The sequence below is a fragment of the Bos indicus genome, chromosome 18 (genome assembly GCF_029378745.1).
Source record: "Bos indicus isolate NIAB-ARS_2022 breed Sahiwal x Tharparkar chromosome 18, NIAB-ARS_B.indTharparkar_mat_pri_1.0, whole genome shotgun sequence".
Lineage (NCBI taxonomy): Eukaryota > Metazoa > Chordata > Mammalia > Artiodactyla > Bovidae > Bos > Bos indicus.
The window spans coordinates 45,252,381-45,270,749 of record NC_091777.1 but is presented as its reverse complement, the minus strand read 5'-3'; the positions used below and the strand labels follow the sequence as shown (position 1 = coordinate 45,270,749).

At 44.8% G+C, this 18,369-nt stretch overlaps 1 protein-coding gene across 2 annotated transcripts in view; it reads right to left on the bottom strand.

The window, feature by feature from the left end:
- GARRE1 (granule associated Rac and RHOG effector 1) overlaps positions 1-13,451 on the bottom strand; it is an 85,020-nt gene extending 71,569 nt beyond the window's left edge. The window contains exon 1 of one of the 2 annotated variants that reach the window (XM_070770924.1): positions 13,361-13,451. The gene's annotated coding sequence lies outside the window, so the exon portion shown is untranslated. Of the gene's footprint in view, positions 1-5,665; positions 13,222-13,360 lie in introns of those variants that run through there. The other variant, XM_019978637.2, reaches the window with a different exon arrangement.
- Positions 13,452-18,369: the final 4,918 nt, after the last annotated feature.

The following is an 18,369-nucleotide window of genomic DNA, read 5'->3' as shown; positions in this document are numbered from 1 at the left end:
ATTTCTGCCTAGTTCGCGCCTGTGCCATTTTTCCTCTCACCATCTACCCACTGAGCTCCTTCTGCATGGAAAGCTCTCCCGGCTTACTTTTACTCCTCCTGAACGTCTGACACGTCATTTTGGGAAGAGACCTTGACAAAGCCTGAGGTAGGAGCAAATGCATGTGCAACCATAACATCCTGTTTTCAGCCCTGTCTTAGCATCATCTTTGCTGCAGAGTGATGTACTGCATCACAACTGCCAGCTTCCCCTGTGCTTCTCTGCCACCTCCAACAAAGATCACTGAGGGCATTCAAGACATTCCAGGGTGCTAAGCACCTTATAAACATTCAACAGCTATTTGCTGAATAATTAGTTCATCCTCAGTATTTATTTAATGGCTATTTCTATACAGCATTCATATGTTCAGCCTTGCTAGCCACAAAGGCAGTAAGCCAAGTGCTAGATAAGAGAGTCCAATTGAAAAAGAAAAAAAAAAGCTGACAAAATGGCATGTTTACCCAAGTTCTCCTCAATAAAACTGATCATTAAGTGACTACAATGTGTCAAGCAGTACACCCAGAGCTTTGGATACATAATTTCATTTAGATTCACTAGAACTGTAAAAGAAAAACAACTGACCTTAACTGAATGGACACTAAGTAGCAGGCGCTGTGCTACACACTTCACACTTGTTAGCTAATTACCCTGTGAGGTAACACAAGAAGCTGAGTGAGTTCTTTGGGGTCCTGCTACACTGGTGAGGTAAATAGTCCCCAAAGAGCTGGTTTGTGCCTGGGGGGCCTGCCACTAGCAGCAGGGTTCTCCATCACTACATTACTCTACCTCTGTCAATTATCTAGACTGAGACATTGTTTATTATCCTTAGGAGATGGTTTCATGCTATAAGATTCTTGACAGGAACTGGCAGGAAGTTGAGCCCAGAGATGAAAAAAGAGAAAAGTTGTTTCTCTTTAGGAGATCATATCCATTGCTGATGATCCAAATTCAAGGCTCTGGGGACTAGACTCACAAGAGATCCTAGTCATCCTTCCATCCCTTGGTCTCCCTCCTGTATATTTACTGCCTTGATATCAACCCTACATGTGTTAGCCTAGGTGGTCCCTATCCTGTTCCCTTTCCTTACAGTCTCTTACAGCATTCATCCTGCCAATTGTGCTCACCACAGTTCACAGTTCAATCCTGGTCACCTGGTCTGCACAAGCACTGCATAAATGTTGGCTACTGTTTCTGTTACATCCTAAATGCCTCTTGCTCTCTCCCTTACACTGTTCAGCTTCCAAAGAACTAGTCTTCAGGAGCAAGCATTTAAGGCCAAGAAAGAGTAGCTTCTATGAGGACTAGAAGCCAAGCCTCCAGATGCTCAGGCCCCAAGACCTTTTATTGAAAGCATAATAGATAGACAATAGCAAAATCTAAGTAGCAAGCTAAAAATGCATGAGAATATCAGATACTGGAATAAAACTAATAGCTCCAATCCCAAGGGACCAAACATTCTATTTTATCCCATTTCACAAAATTTAGTAAGTCAGCACTCAATCTTTAACATAGTGGCTCTCAACAAGTGAAGACAAGGCTATACATACAAACATACAAACATACAAACATACAAACACACTCTCACTCACTCACACACACAGACATCCACCCAGGGGACATTCTGCAATGTCTGGAAACATTTTTTGGTTGTTACAACTGAGAAAGTGCTAGTGGGTAAGGCCAGGAATGCTGCTAAACATCCTGCAATGCCCAGGACAGCCCCCTGTCCACCTAAAGACAAAGAATAATCCACCCAAAAGGTCAACAGTACTGCTACTGAGCAACTCTGCTAAACAAAGTCCTTCCATGTTCAGGTACCTAATGTATAAGTTATTTCTTTCTGGGAAGATGATACAAACTTCCCCCAGAAGTTAAGCCACAGTAGATACATTTAAGGTATCACTGGAAGAGAGGCAGGTAAATGCTAAATACCTGGTTGAGAAATCAAATGCTGGGACTTGGGAGGAAGGAGAGCACTGTAGAGGCTGAGGCCTTGTCAAAGATCCCAGAGCATATGGGACTCCTCACTTCACTGCAAGCCTGCCAATCGAGGCCCCCTGCCCCCAATCCAGAATCACCCCCTCCAGCCTCACTTGCAACAGGTCCCTTCCACTCACCCTTGGCTCCTGCCACACTGTCCACCCACAACGGCTGCTTCTCCACAGGGCTACTATGTCCCAGTGTTACTACTGGAAAAAACCCTCAACCACTTCCCAAAAGCTCTGCCCTCCAGTTGAGGAGTACCCAGTTTTCCCCAACCCCAGGCTGAGGAGGACATGTCATCATCTCAACCCAATCACCCAATCATAAGAGTGTGTTTCTATGATTCCTGCAGACAAAGGTGGAACATGCTTTAAGGGACTTCTCTGGTGATCTAGTGGTCAAGACTCTGCACTTCCACTGCAGGGGATGCAGGTTAGATCCCTGGTCTGGGAACTAAGATTCCGCATGCCTCAAGATTCGGCCAAAAAACAAGCTTAAAAAAATAAAGAAAATGCTTTTTTTTTTTTTTTTAAAGCCCTAAAGCCTTGGACTTCCCTGATGGTCCAGGGGTTAAGACTCCGTGCTTCCATTGCAGGGAACACAGTTTCAACTCCTGGTCAGGGAAGTTCCACATGCCATGTGGTATGGTCAAAGAATAAGCATAAATAAATATAAATAAATTAACTAATTTTTTTTTTTTAAAGCCCTAAAGCCTTGCTCTCTGCCACCTAAAATCAGGACTTAGCAGCTGCCAGCCAGGAGACGCCTCACTTCCTGTAGTTGCTCAGTAAAAATAGGAAGTGGGGGAGGAAATTCACAAAGCAGAAACAAAAGTAATCACTGCCTAGCTTCCTGAACACAAATCACTGAGCAGGGAGGGTATCATTAAAACATGGAAACGGAAAGGGAGACATGGAGAGCCAACACCAGGGGAAAGGAAGTGACACTTAGGGGTCCACCAAGTCCAGACTACTTCTGTGCCCGGGAGACTGCTCCCAAAGAAAATTACATGCAAAACTGGGCTCTAGTTTATACAGAAAGTTTCCAAGGAATATAACCCATGTTAGTTTAAAGAATCGTGCGACAACTCCTGAAACATTACAGTTATATCAGAGTTTTTAAAAAAAGTCAATGAAAAAATTTTTAAGGATGCCAAGATTAAACTATATTTTTCCTGGTCAAGAAGTGGCTACTAAAACTGCTATTAAGACAGGGACTTCCTTGGTGGCCCAGTGGTTAAGGCTCTGTGCTTCTACTGCAGGGAGCACTGGTTCTAGATCCTTGGTTGGGGCACTAAGATACTGCATGCCCAGTGGTGAAACCAAAACAAAATAAAACAAAAAGTTACTAAATAACTGACTGGTTGACAAAATCTAAAGCCCATGCTTTCCTGTATGAAAACTCAAGTAAACAGGAAAAACAACCTACTAAATATACAGCTTTGTACAGCCAAAACAAAACAAAAAGTTACGAAATAACTGACTTGTTGACAAAATCTGCAGTCCAAGCTTTCCTATACTGAGGTATGAAAACACTAGTAGACAGGAAAAAACCCTACTAAATATGCAGCTTGCAGCAGCCAAAACAAAAAAATATTAAAATCATATTGAGGTATGAAAACTCAAGCAGACAGAAAAAACTTTATTAAATAAAAATTCTATTCATAGAATTCTAAAAATTTCTAATCATAGCTAGAATCTGTCGTAGTTAAAGATTCTTCTACACCTGTGTCCTCTAGCACGGCTCAACCCTGTAAGTTGTGCCTGAATACTCTAGGCACCTAGGATGCACAGGTTAACAGTGCTGGTGTCAAGGGGATTCTGGTCTAATGGCGTAACACTGCTTCCACGGGCTGACACCTGACTGCCCCTTGTGCTGACACCTGCTCTAAAACAATTTATCATCACAAAATACGACATTCCTCCATAATAACAAAGCAAGTTAGCATTAGCAGATTGTCAAAAAGCTTTTATACTCAGTAATCTACGAATAACTGATAATTTCAGTTACAGCAGAAAAAACAAATTTTCTAACCACAAAGGCAACAGAGTTGAAATTTAGCTTCAGAATAACACAGGTTAAAAACAAAACAGGCCAGGACCCTGGCGGTCCAGCAGTGAGGACTCTGCTGCCACTGCCCATGGTGCGGGTCCCTGTGAGCCACGAGGTAGGCCCAAAGAAACAAACAAATATTAGAACTTTTGAATTGTATTAGAGAAATGCTCTGAGTCAAAAAAAAAAAAAAATCTCTGTTGAACAGAAATCTCCAAAAGAAAAGGAAATGGGGCGGGGGGTGGTGCACAAGGGGAAGTCAGAGTCTTGCTAAGAGGCTTATCTGTAAAAAACTACCCCACATTTCCAAAAGGTGAACAAAGTTGGCTCCTAAACATCTGAAAAAGTTTACTCAGGGAAACAAAGTTTTTAATCTACAAACTGAAATGGTCTTTGACCAATTAAAATGCACCCAAGCACTATGAAGACATTCATTACAACAAACTACCCTGCTGATGGAAATTCGAGCATAAATCAAGGAGAGACGATAACTTTAAAGTAAATCATTAAATTAAAAGTTACAAAATACTGATGTAATTTTTCAAATCCGATTTGTTAAAAAATATATTTTTTTAACCTAGACCTATTAAAAACCTTCAGTTTTTGTTTCAGTGTGTTAGAACACGGAAAGGCTTTGATCTACTCAGCTCTGGTTAAGTCTAGTCCAAAGTTTCCAAATTTATGTATACATTAAAAAGTCATTTAAGAAAACATAAAGTTCTATAGCGCTACTCATTCTTAACAACTTGCACTGTGGAACCTACCCAAAATTAACCTCCAATGGGGAAAAACAAGTATTTATCAAGAAGCTTACGTACAAATGTGTAAATCAAACTGTAATATGGAAACTATTTCTCTTACTACAGAGTGGAACTATATAAATTTTAGATAAATACACTTCAGATTCAGGATAATTTCTGAAAATTTAAGGTATCCATGAAAAATTTTATCGATGGATATAATAGAAGTTCCATCCTTTGGACTGGGAACAAAGCCTCCAGTTTTTACACCCAGCAAGCCTTCCCGTCTCTCAAAAAATCCCAGTAAATCAGAGTTATAGCTCAGGATCTCATTCTTCTCCACAAACATTCCAGCAAGTCAAATATTTAGCAGTGAGGACATTCAAGGAGCCTCCTCCTCATCTCACCCCCACTTCTTTCCCAAGCAGGCAAGACAGCCCTAGGAAAAGGACTGCTGTGGCTCATATTCTTAATTTGCAGGGTAAGATGCTCCAACTTGAGAGATTTCATGGAAACAGTTATGGCTTTGGGAGACAGATTGACCTAGATATGAAATCCTGCTCTTAGTAACTATCAGCTGAATAAATGATATTTACTAACCCAAGATCTTATGCGAATTACTGAACTCCTGTGCCTCAGTTTCTTCAGGACTTCAGTGAGGATTAAGTCCATAAAGGACAGCACTCAATAAATGGAAGCTACTGCTTTGAAACAGGCCACAGACCAGTCAGAGGGCAGCATTTTATCTTTTTTTAAAAATTCTTCTTTCTGGCCTGCTATCATTAAAAATACAAACTCCCCTTCACCCCCACCCCCACATAGTTATAATAACTTTCAAAAATATTTTTTACCTTCTTGCAGCTCTGGCCTCAACTCCCAAAGTCCTGGCAAGAAACTGAAAGCGGTGCTGCCCTGTGTTCTCCAGAGGGGAAGGAAACCAGGCCCTCCCACTTCCCTGCTGACCACTCCCTCCTCTTTCAGCCCCAAACTAGAGAAAGAACAGGGGCAGTGCTAAGGAACGAATCACCTTGCATTATAAAGTACATCACAAAGCAACTTAAGCACAGGTGCCTTCTCTCCTACCTTGAGATGGGGAACAAGATAGGTCCTTGAGGACTTCCCTGGTGGCGCAGTGGACAGAAGTCCGCCTGTCAGTGTTGGGACAAAGGTTCAATTCCTAGTCTGGGAAGATTGCACATGCTGTGGAACAATGAAGCCTGAGCACCAATTACTGAACCTGTGCTCTAGGGCCCACAAGCCACAACTACTAGAGCCCCTGAGCCTCGAGCCCATGCTCCGTAACAAGAGAAGGCACCACAACGAGAAGCCCTCATCACACCTCAACAGAGAGTAGCCCCAGTTCGCCTCAGCTGGAGAAGGCTGCACACAGCAACAAAGACCCAGTGCAGCCAAAAATACAGACAAATGAAAAAAAAGACTACAGATCCTTGTCCCTGGTCAGAGAAGCCACTTTCCCCTCTCCCTGCCTAGGTTACCAGACTGCAGCTCTCAAGGCTGGGAGCCAAGCCAGCTTCCTCTACCTGTTCTCAGGCACATACATCCCCCTCTGGGATCTGGGAGTTGGGCAGTGGAAGACTCAAGTATTTCTAGGTTCGCCAGTCATAATGACCATCTCACTGGCACCTAATCCCCAAATCATTTTCAATTAAGAAAATCTGAATTTTTTTCAGTAATACCTACCTAGCTTTAATTGCACACTCAAAATCAATCTTTCACATTATGATTCTTTGCAACTACCAATTTGAAAAAGCATATATCTGATGGTGGCCTAGACACAAGGAACACAGTCAAAATAGTTTAAAAAAAAAAATCAACATCATCTAGGAATGAATCCTAGAAACAGACTCAGGAAATGTAGAGGCCTGTATCCAGGATGCCCACTGGCAGCACTGACTACAAGCACCAACCTGGAACAAACCCACATGTACTGCATTAAGGGGTTCATTAAAAAAAATTACACAAGAACACCCCACAATCATGTGAAAGATCAAGGTAGAGCTACCACATTTCATCAAGCCTAAACTGTCATTATCATAAATCATATCATTATTTTATATATATTAAGAACAGTGACTGGCCATGGCATTAATATACCCCAATTTCAGGCTCCCTCAAAGCTCTTTCCTGCCTCATTTCTCTGCCTCAGTCCACCTCAGACACATATCACCCCCAGAACAAGCCACTTTGTGTCCTTGTCTCTCCTTTCACTTTTTCTAGAAGTTACCAATATTTAAGATCCACTGTTTCGATGAAACCATCTCCAGCCCCTTTAGTTCCCACGGAGCCTTTGCAGATGAATTGTGGACACACAGAGACAGACTGGACAGATCTTCACAGTCACTTTGGTGCACAACACAGGGCCACACCACGACCACCACCACCAGAAACCCACACCTGTCAGGAACTGTTCTAAGGACTTCACAAATAACAACTCCTTTAAGCCTCACTATAACACCAGGAGGTAGGCACTATTACTTTCCCCCTTTTCAGACAGGGTAAATTGAGGTAAAGAGAGGCTTAGGGGTTAGTGACTAATTAAGTAGTAGAGGCAGGATGCAAACTCAAGCAGTCTGGATACAGTCCTTGCCCTTAACCTCTACGCTACATTCCCTCTCTAAATGACTGCTGCGTACAACGGACATTTGGCTTTTAATTCCTTTTTCTTTTCTTTTGGCTGTGCCATGCAACCTGTAGGATCTTAGTTCTTGGACCAAGGATAGAACCTGTGCCCTCTACGTTGGAAGCGTGTGTGCATGCTCAGTCACTCAGCTGTGTCCAATTCTTTGCAGCCCCATGGACTGCAGCCTGCTAGGCTCCTCTGTCCATGGAATTTTTCAGGCAAGAATACTGGGAATAGGTTGCCATTTCCTACTCCAGGGACTCTTCTCGACCTAGGCATCAAACCCACATCTCTTGTGTCTCCTGCACTGGCAGTCGGGTTCTCTACCACTAAGCCACCTGGGAAGCCTTACAGTGGAAATACAAAATCTTAACCAATGGACTGCCAGGGAAGTCCCCCCATTAACTTTTAATTGATAATACAAGTACATCATTGAAAAAATCATATTGTACAAAAGAGTATGCAAGAAAAAGCGAGGTCAGTCTACCAACCTCAATTTCTGGAGCCTCATTCCAATGGCAATCACTGTTCCTTTTCTATCATTCGAGAACTGTCTTCCTGCTCTTAGAAATCTGTTTCATGAGTACCCTCTCTCTCTTTTTTTTACACAAATGGGCACATATACACATTGTCTTGCATCTTGCCTTTTCACTGAGATGATATTTCTCTATGCTTGATGCACTCTGCACCTATGCTGTTTTGATTCAATACTAAGACATACATATTTTCACACTTTAACCCAAGACGTTTTTATGAAGTCAGAAAATCTTGTGACCTTGGACTTCATTAGGAAACAGGAGCCACAAAAGGCTTTTAAGTGCATAGCAGATATCAAGGGTTAGCCTTATAGCAACATGCAGGCTGAATTGAGGGGCAGAGATCCTGTAGGTGATATCTGACATGTCATTTCTCTTTAACAGTAAATACCTACATCACAGGATTATTATGAGGAGCAAACAAGGTAATATATGCAAAGCACTTCACAAGACATCTGGCTGGCACAGTGAGGCTAAGGGATAGACACAACGCCGGATGCAAAAGCTAGAGACTGTTATGAACTATATCTTCAAAAAGCTGGCCCCACTTGCCAGTCTCATTTCCCTCTACTCCCCTATTCAGGTCTATCCACCCTTCACCCTAAATCTCCTTCAAATCACATACCTCAAGGTTGCTCAGCTCTACACCTCTGTAGCTGTCATGATCCTGCCTAAAAGCCCGCTCCCCTTCTGGTGGAGATGAACTCACTACTTCCCACAGTATTCAGCTCAAGACCAGCCTTCCCCTGGAAGTCTTCCTTGACAACTGTGGCTGAATTCTTTGAATAAGCAGTTTGGGAAGAGCACATCTGTCATGACTTCCCACCTTCTGGCTCTCAGCTTTGTCAGTGCACTAAGGAACAAGTAGGTTCAGGGGGACTGATTCAGGCTATCTAAGCTCAAAGATGACTGATGTATTAACCACAGAAGTGAAAGTCAAAGTTGCTCAGTCACGTCCAATTCTTTGTGACTCCACAGACTATACAGTCCATGGAATTCTCCAGGCCAGAATGCTGGAGTGGGTAGCCTTTCCCTTCTCCAGGGATCTTTTCAATCCAGGGATCGAACCCAGGTCTTCCACACTGCAGGCAGATTCTTTACCAGCTGAGTCACAAGGGAAGTCCAAGAATACTGGAGTGGGTAGCCTATCCCGTCTGCACTAGATCTTCCCGACCCAGGAATCGAACCAGGGTCTCCTGCATTGCAGGCAGATTCTTTACCAAATGAGCTATCAGGGAAGCCCTGAAGGCCAGTTACAAACTCTATAAATACTGACAAGAGCTAATACTGAGCACTTACTGGGGGCCAAAGAGGAAGGTGTTATTATTACCCCATTTCTCGGATGGGGAAACAAACCAGAATCTGACCAAAGAGTCAGGATGAAGAACACTCTCAACAGGCAATCTCCATGTAAAGTCATGTTCTAATCAAAGGGTTTTTGGATCATGGCAGCAAAGGAAAGATTCTTCCCACTAGAGTCCACTAGAGGTATCAACAGAGATGCACCCATCTGTTTGGAAGTGCAAAGGCCCAGTGGAGGACTGCACACAGCTCCTGCAACCAGGGTCCCCCGACGGTACTACAAACACGTAAGTCGATTCTTCTCTTGGACCCACCAACCCAATTTCCAAAGGTATCTTCCGAAACTTCTCCTTCCAGAGTCCCAGTCTTTCTTCTGAGGATACAACATTAAGTTTAAGCATTTGGCCACAAACACATTCCAATCATGCCTTCTAAGGGTTATAGCTGGGTCATTCTCGTTGAACTTGAAAGTTTTCCCTGAAATTCTCAAACCTACATTTACAAACTTTTCTTGCCTTATATTTTTTCTATAGATAATTGATGTAACATTCATTCTGATTTCAATCTCAGATGATCATTGATTCAATCAACAAATAATCCCTCCGGAAACACTGTGCTTCAGGCTGTGGAGATAGCAGCAGTGAACATGACAGACAAGATCTCTAAAACCTGTCTCCTGCTTCTAGGCACTTGCGATACTTGATGAAATTGCTTATCTGGTTTTCTTACCTAGGCCATGCCTTCCAGCTCTCTATTCCAATCTTCCAGTACAGTAACTGGCCTACACTGTGAAGTGAAGCGAAGCCGCTCAGTCGTATCTGACTCTTTGCGACCCCATGGACTGTAGCTTATCAGGCTCCTCTGTCCACGGGATTTTCCAGGCAAGAGTGCTGGAGTGGATTGCCATTTCCTTCTCCAGGGGATCCTCCTGAGCCAGGAATCAAACCTGGGTCTCCTGCATTGCAGGCAGACGCTTTACCGTCTGAGCCACCAGGGAAGCCTACACTGTAAATACTCAGTAAATGTAAGCTAACTAAATTCATGACTAAATTCACTGGGTCTCGCTTTTCTAATTCAGAGTAGGATCATATTATGTCTGAAGTCCCTTAGAGCAAAGGTACAAGTTTCCATCAAACTGTAAGGAATAGAAAGCAAATGGCAAATACAACCCAAATCAAGAAAGAAGAGTTGTAATAAGTCAACTGGTAAGGACTTGAGAGTCACAAAGGACAAGCCACCTTGGGAAGCAGTGAAGGGCTCCCTCACCTGAAGAAAGTATGGCCTCAGGAACATGTGCAGGGGTCAGTTAGAGTGAGAGAAAGAAATTACTTGCAGCAAAGTCTGAGTTGGGGTCACCAAGTGGAAACAGGGTGAAGGGATGAAATGGGTCTCTACCTAGAAGTCACATACTGGATGAGTGAGAATGAGCGTGCGCTAAGGGACAGAGGTAGAGGTATTAAGCTAGGCCTTAGAAAATGCCTAGGCCCTGATGCTGGGAAAGACTGAAGGCAAAAGGAGAAGGGGGCAGTAGAGGATGAGATGATTAAATAGCATCACTGACTCAATGGACAAGAATTTGAGCAAACTCTGGGAGACCGTGAAGGACAGAGAAGCCTGGTGTGCTACGGTCCACGGGGTCACAAAGAGTCAGACACAACTTAGTGACTGAACAACAACAAAAATACAAAATGCTCCCAGGCAGATGTGGGAAGAAGAGAAGCAAAGACAAATGAGAAAGCACAGTCACAAAGTTAAGATAGCATCAAGAAGGCCAACTAAGAGGAGGTTCACAACAGCAAGAAAGTGTGGCTCACCATGCCACATACTTATGGTCAAGGGAAATGAGATAGCAGCAGCCACTGTGTCTATCCATTAAGGGACCATCAGGAGGATGGACTCAGTATAAATAAAGACATTTGAAGCACAACCCCTGATACATCCAGGCTTTCAGTGAACTTATACTAAGAGAAAATGGGATCTCACTTTTTCTGTAACTCCAAAAAAGCAATTCCTTATTCAAACCAACATTCTCTGTCCACCTTGGAAGGTCATCATTTTCCACTAAGCAGAAAGTCACAGGAGGGAAGAGAGTGGACACTCAACTCATGTGATGTCCCAGTCCACTAACTCTCAGAAACAGTAATTTTCCTATAGATTTGTTAGATTTCCGTGACAAAAAGCTCCTGGTATATTAGGCTTCAAATTAGCAACAGAATAAACATTTAGCAAAATTTTCAGCTGAATCATGTGCAACTTGTTTAAAAATTTTTAAAGAGGATGCTTAAAACATGCTGTCTTCCAAAAATCCAGGGATAATTTTAGATAGAAAAATCTAGGCTTGCCAAGGGAATCTGAGAACTTTTCTATCTTGGTCTCCAATGCTAACCTACGTATTCGTGTGCAAAAATAGAGGAAGATTAGAATCTCAAATGCCAGACGGAAAAGTTGCCACAACAAACCTGAACTCTTCATATGGAGTTTGTTATCTTGTCAGTAAGAAAGCAAATGAAACAGTAGTAACTAAACTTTGTCAAAAAATAAAAATTAAAAAAAAAAAATTCAAACATAAAATACTCCCAGGACTTTTAAGGAAAAATAATTTTTACAAAAGATACTGTGAATGGAATTTTGAAAAAGCATACACAAAATCTAAATATCAAGTCTGTAAGGAGTCCTTTACAAACACATACTTAGAACTTTTCGGTGTAAAACATGATACAATGGCAATCACAGCTTATTCAATAAAATTGGGAAGGTATTTGGGAAATTTTTCATATCTTAAACCAAAACTCTATTTTAAGTAAATTAAATAGCTAAAAGAAAAACAAAATAAAACCATGAAATGAGAAGCAAAGATGGCTGTATGTTATAAATACTGGAATGGAGAATAATTTTGCAAGAGTCAACAAAAGAAAAATAATACTATGTATTTTTTAAATGAATGTTACCTTTGACCTTATTTGTTAACTTATCCTATAAGAACCATCAGACAAATTCTGTGGCAGAATCATCTATCCCATGACGAATTGGAAGCACCTTACATGTTCATTAGTAGGACTTGGTTAAATTGTGATATACAAAGGTATAATGAAGTCCATAAAAGTGATAATACATGTATTTATTGGTATCAACAAAATCTTAGCAATGGCTATCACTGAATGGTAGGTTACATGATGACTGTTACTTTAAAAAGTACTGTCACAACACTTTGTGTAGTCTTGAGCGAGAAGAAAGGAGAATGAATTGCTTTTATAATGGGAGTGAGGGGCGGAATTTGAAAGCTATTTTCAAATTAGGGCCTCTCCCCTCAAAGCTAAGTATTCCATCTGGCAAAATTTGTGAGGAGAATAAATAAAATTCTTATCATGCCAACCAGGCAAGCTTCTTTCCTCGCACCGAGCAGAGCAGGAAGACACACCCCTGACCCTACGCTCGCCCCTCGGGCTTGGATCCTTCATCCTCATCCCCGGCCCTCTCGGGGTCCCCGCGCAACCTCCCCGGGCCCGACTGCGCCAACGGGCTCAGCGGGGCCGGAAAATCGTGTTCCTTGGGGCCCGGCCCGGCCCGGCCCCGGCGGGGAAGGTGAGCTCAGCCGACCGGCAGCCGCAGGGCGGCGTGAGGGCCGCGTCCCTAGGCAGTCCCCGCGGACCCCGAGACCCATAGGCCGAGGTCCCTCCGCGTACTCCTCGAAGGGGTTTCCGGGAGCGGGTAAAGGGGCCAGCTCGACCTCCCCGGCTCCGGTCGCCCAAGAGAGAGCTCCCGGTCCCTCATGTCCCGTATCCGCGGGGTCCCTGCCGCGCCCCCAGTCCCAAGCACGAGCCGCGAGGCCTCTCCGGGCTTCCGTCCGCCCAGCCAGCTCCCCCTGAGCCCGGCGTCCTCCACAGCGGACAGGCAAGGGGCGGGAGCCGACGGCCCTGAGCACTGAGGCCCCGAGCGGGAGCGACGCCCCGCGAGCTCATCCAGTCGCCAGCCCCGGCAGCGGCCCACCGCCCTCCCGCCCCGCAGTGGGTGAGCCCGCCCGCCCGCCAGCCAGAACCAGGCAGCGCCTGCTCGTGCCCGCTCCTCACCTGCGACGCGCCCCGGCCCCCTGCGCACCGCCCGGACCGGCTGTGTACACCGGAAGTGACGTCTCCGGGCCGGCCCCGCCCCCGCCCCGGGCTGACGCCGGGTGGCTGAGGACCCAGAGGCTGGGCGCCGACCCCCCCTTTCGCAACTCGCCGCGCGAGCTGGGGACGCGAGCGGCCCTGCACCTCCGTCCCGACCTCCAAGTGGGAGAGCCAGGGTGGGCTCGAGGACCGGCGGCCAGAGCCACCCAGTTTCTCTACTGTGACTTGGCCTCCGGGCGGGAGGGGTCAGCTGAGTCCACACAGATTTATTGTTAAAATTAATTACTGAGAAATTGAGCGTGTATTAGCTGCCTGGCCTTGGCAGGCGCTGTAGGAACTGGATAGTGCCCTCTCCCTCATATGTTTATTCTCCAGCGATGGAAACATAATAATTGTTATCAATGCGCTTGATGATACAGTGCCAGATGAGACAAGGGCTAGGAGGGGAAAGTTGATGAGGGAAGGAGAGAGTCCCCAGACCTAGTGAAGGAGAGTGACCAGAGGATTCTTCCCTCAGGACAAGAGCAGGAGTTAAGGTCCTCAGGTGGGGAGGGTTGAAGAAGCAGGGAGGAAAGGGTATTATTGCAGAAGTAACGGCAGGTGTTTTCAGTGGCTTTGTGTTCAAGAAACCAAGATGATGAGAAAATTTTACTTGAGAGCAAGGGGTGATTTGGCCATACTTGTGGGTTTAAAAGGATTACTTGGGCTATATTGTGGAGAAGGACTAGAGAGGAGAGGCAAGAGTGGACATAAATTTGTATGCCCATGTTAATAGCAACATTATTCATAAAAGTCAAAAAGCTGGAAACAACCCAATGTCCGTCAATGCATGAACTGGATAAACAAAATGAGGTATATCCATTCAATGGACTATTATTTAGCCTTTAAAAGGAAGGGAATTCTGACACATGCTGCCAAAGGATAAACTGAAGACATTATGCTAAATGAAAGAAGCCAATCACAAAAGGACAAATATTCTATAATTCCAATTAAATGAGGTACTAGAATAGTCAAGTTCATAGAGACAGAGAGTAGAATGGTAGTTGACAGGGACTGGGAGGAGGGGAGCATTCAAGCATTCAGAGTTTGTAATTAATGGGTACAGAGAGGGACTTCCCTAAATGATCCAGTTAGGGTTGACTCCATGCTTCCAATGCAGGGGTGCGGGTTCATTCCCTATTTGGATAACAAGATCCCACATGCTGGATGATGCAGCCAATAAATAAATAGATACAGAATTGTGGGTTGGGAAGACGAGAAAGTTCTGCAGATGGATGTGGTGGTGATTGCACAACAGTGTGAATGTACTTAATGCCGCAAAGCGGTCACTTAAACGTGATTAAAATGGTGCATTTTATGTATATTTTACCAAGCTAGTTGGATGGATGTGGAGATCAGTAAGAAGTCTATTTCCTTTTTTTTTTTTTTTTTGCAAAAGGTGATCCTCGTTTAGACCAGGACCTGCACATTTTTTTGTTCTTGAAAACATTTGAATATCATGCAGCTTTATTTACTTAAAACTTATACAGATGTAATACACTACTAATATGCTGCTTATGTTATGAAACATACATAAAAAGTTTTGAAAGAGAAGTCTTAAGTTCTAATATTTTCTTCCTTTACTCCAATAGATCGCCTTCTTACTTTAGTGAGTGTGTGACTCTCACTTTGAAAGTCATTCACATACTATGGGAGAGTCAACGGGGAATACAGTCAGTGGTGAACTGGACATGGAGGATCAGAAAGAGGAGGGAATCCTAAAGCTCTCCTGGGTCTCTGGGATGAGCCATGGGAGTGGTAACAGTGCAGGGAAGCTCCTGAAGACCATATTTGGAAGTGAGGAAGAGAGTAAAAAGGTCATGAGTGCCCTTGTGAGCATGATATCATGTGAAAGAGGACACACCAAGTAGGCAGTTGAGGTGGAACTCTGGAGCTTAGGTGAGAGCTGGAGATGTCACTGGGGCTTAGGGGGCTAATGCAGCTAAAAGTGAGTGTAGATTGAGGAAATTATTTATTTATGGCTGTGCTGGGTCTTCATCACTGCATGTAGCTTTCTCTTGTGGTGAGCTGGGGCTACTCTCTAGTTGTGATATATGGGTTTCTCATTGTGGTGGCTTCTCTTGCAAAGCACAGGCTCTAGGGTGCGTGGGCTTTAGTAGTTGAGGAACACGGGCTTAGCTGCCCCATGGCATATGGAATGTTCCCGGACCAGGGATCAAACCTGTGTCCCCTGCATTGGCAGATGGATTCTTTATCACTAGACCACCAAGAAAGTCCATGGTTTGTTTTTTAAGGTGGAGAAACTTAAACATGTATCAGTGTCAGAGAGAAAAGTCTGGTTGACAGAAAGAGGCTGAGTATACAGTAGAAAGATGATGTGATTCATCTTGTGAGGTTCTGAAAAGGCTGGAGGAATTCTAAAATGCTTGGCCATGGGCTTACCTCAGTCTGCAGTAAAGCGTGAGGGGAGCCTGGGGACAGAGGTATGAGGAGAGTGAAAAAGGTCTGAAAGCAGAAAGGAAAAAGGTGGTAGAATTTCTAAATTGTACTGAGGGTCTATTTCAGGTGGACAGAGCCTTCTTTCCTATTTAAGTGACTTGTCCCAGCAGTTTTCAGGTAAAAGTGAAGAAGACGAACAAGGATCCACCTGTGTCTTGAGTAACAGAGAGAGGAGCCAGTGTTACTGACATAATGGGCTGTGGAACTCAAGCTACAGGAGAGGGGATGTGATGTAGGACAGCAGAGTTGGAGGAAGTGTCCCTGGGTGCTGGTGTCACCACACCTATGTAGGCTGGAAAAGGAGTCAGAGATGATGGTGGCTGCAGTGGAAGCAAGGGATCTTAACCACTAGACCACCAGGGAAGTCCCACTGGTGCCTGGCTTCTGAGTGAGCCAAATGTGGCCCCTGCATTCTCAGGATAAGCCTATTTCTTGCTTGAACGTTCTCCTAGCTCCCATTTTCCTCCTAACTTCTATTACAGACCCCCAAAGCCTCCAGTGGTTATGCCTAAAGGCACCTGGTAAATACTGGATGGGGCTTTAAAGGGGCTCCTCTGGTAAGCTCTGACCCACACACCCAACCACTGTTTCTCACTTCACTCGCGGTCCCAGAGTAATAGCCTGGAAACCACTCATGCCTGGCACCATCTGGGCCTTTCTCTAGACTTCAGTCCTGGGCCAGGAATTTCCAGAGACCCATTCAGCCATGCCTACATTTCTTATTGGTATTTAGTATGGACACTACCAATCATGGGGATCCTTTGGTGGCCTCTGGGGTGCTCTGAGCATCAGACTATCTTGGATCTCCCAGGCTTACCTGAAGACTTTTTGTATTGTGGAAATATCAAGTCTGCTTTGTGAGCACACCTATCTATCATACATACCTCCTAGAGGGTATGATACTTACTTTCATTCGTCCAACACACACAGATATAGAGAGAAAGGGAAAAAAAACCCATGGACCCACCACACAGGTTTGAGACATTTATCACTTCATTCATGGACCCACCACACAGGTTTGAGACATTTATCACTTCATTGTTGTTATCGTTCAGTTACTATGTCCCACTTTTTGTGACCTTGTGGACTGCAGCATGCCAGGCTCATCTGTCCTTCACTGTCTTCTGGAGTTTGCTCAAATTCATGTCCTTTGAGTCAGTAATGCTATAGTATCTAACCATCTCATCCTCTGCCACCCCCTTCTCGTTTTGCCTTCAACCTTTCCCAGCATCCAGGTTTTTTCCAGTGAGTCGTCTTTCACTTCAGGTGGCCAAAGTACTGGAGCTTCAGCTTCAGCATCCATCCTTCCAATGAACATTCAGGGTCAATTTCCTTTAGGATTGACAGGTTTGATCTCCTTGCTCTCCAAGGGAATCTCAAGAGTCGCTTCATGTCACCTCTTTATTCCCAAGCTCCTTTGCAGCAGAGTGCCAAGAAAGGAGGATGGAGCCCACAAGTCTAGAGGTGGAGGCTAGACCCTCCTGGAGCCCCCACATCCTTGGGGACCAAAGCTGTGATCCTCCAGCTCTGCAGAGAGGTCTGTGGTTAGAGCCTCAGCGTGCACAGGGGGATGGGTGCCTCAGAGACCACCAGACAAACACCAGAGTTTGCCACTCAGGAAGTCAAAAAGGCCCAGGCCAGGAAACAAGATCTCTCCCTGAATCCACTCGCCCTCCTGTGTTGATTTAGAGGTAGAGTTGGAGCCAGACCCCGTGGAAGGGAAGAGAGCTTCAGAAGTTGTTCTCTGGGAGGAGTGAGCAGAACAGGATGTCAGGAGCCCCTCAAGTGGCTGAAGAGCACTGCGTCAGTGAGATGGGCCAGAGATGCACCTTGGCCTTGACCTGAGATGCCTCCTCTTGTTGAGAAAAACAAAGCTGATTTGCTCAGTCTAGCTTTCCTGAGGGTTCCACATTCCTAACATCAGAAGAGCTGCAGAATAGGAGCATCCCACAGAAAGGGGCTCAGAAGGGATTAGAGAACTGATTTTCTTAAGCAGTCAAAGTTATTACTGTTGGTTTGTGTGCTCTTTTTGCAGTCAAAGCCAGAGCTTCCAGGCTGGGCTCTTACATGTTGGCTTTAGTGGGCATGTCTGAAAGAAGATCCTGCAAGAAAGGAGTTTTCATAGCCAAGTGTTCTTGGTGGCAGTGGTTGGGTAGGGGAGAGGGGCACAGTGGGCAGGGGCTATGGGGAGACCCCCTGAGTTTGGAGAGTAATTTTCCTCCTTCACCTTGTTGGTCTCCCTTGGGCAGAATATGAAAGTTACAAGATGGGCTGTGAGCCCTAGGAATGGTATTGGCATCCAAGAATCCATGGGATTTGGGAGCCAGTCTGAAGAGGGTTGGCCAGACGTTCTGGGCACAGAGCAACTGGCTGACTACTGGGCACAGAGAGAGGCTGGGGCGAGGCCAGCCCCAGTCTGTTGGGTGGTGTGGACCAGGCAGAAAAGGGGCTGAGGGCTCCATGGGTCATGT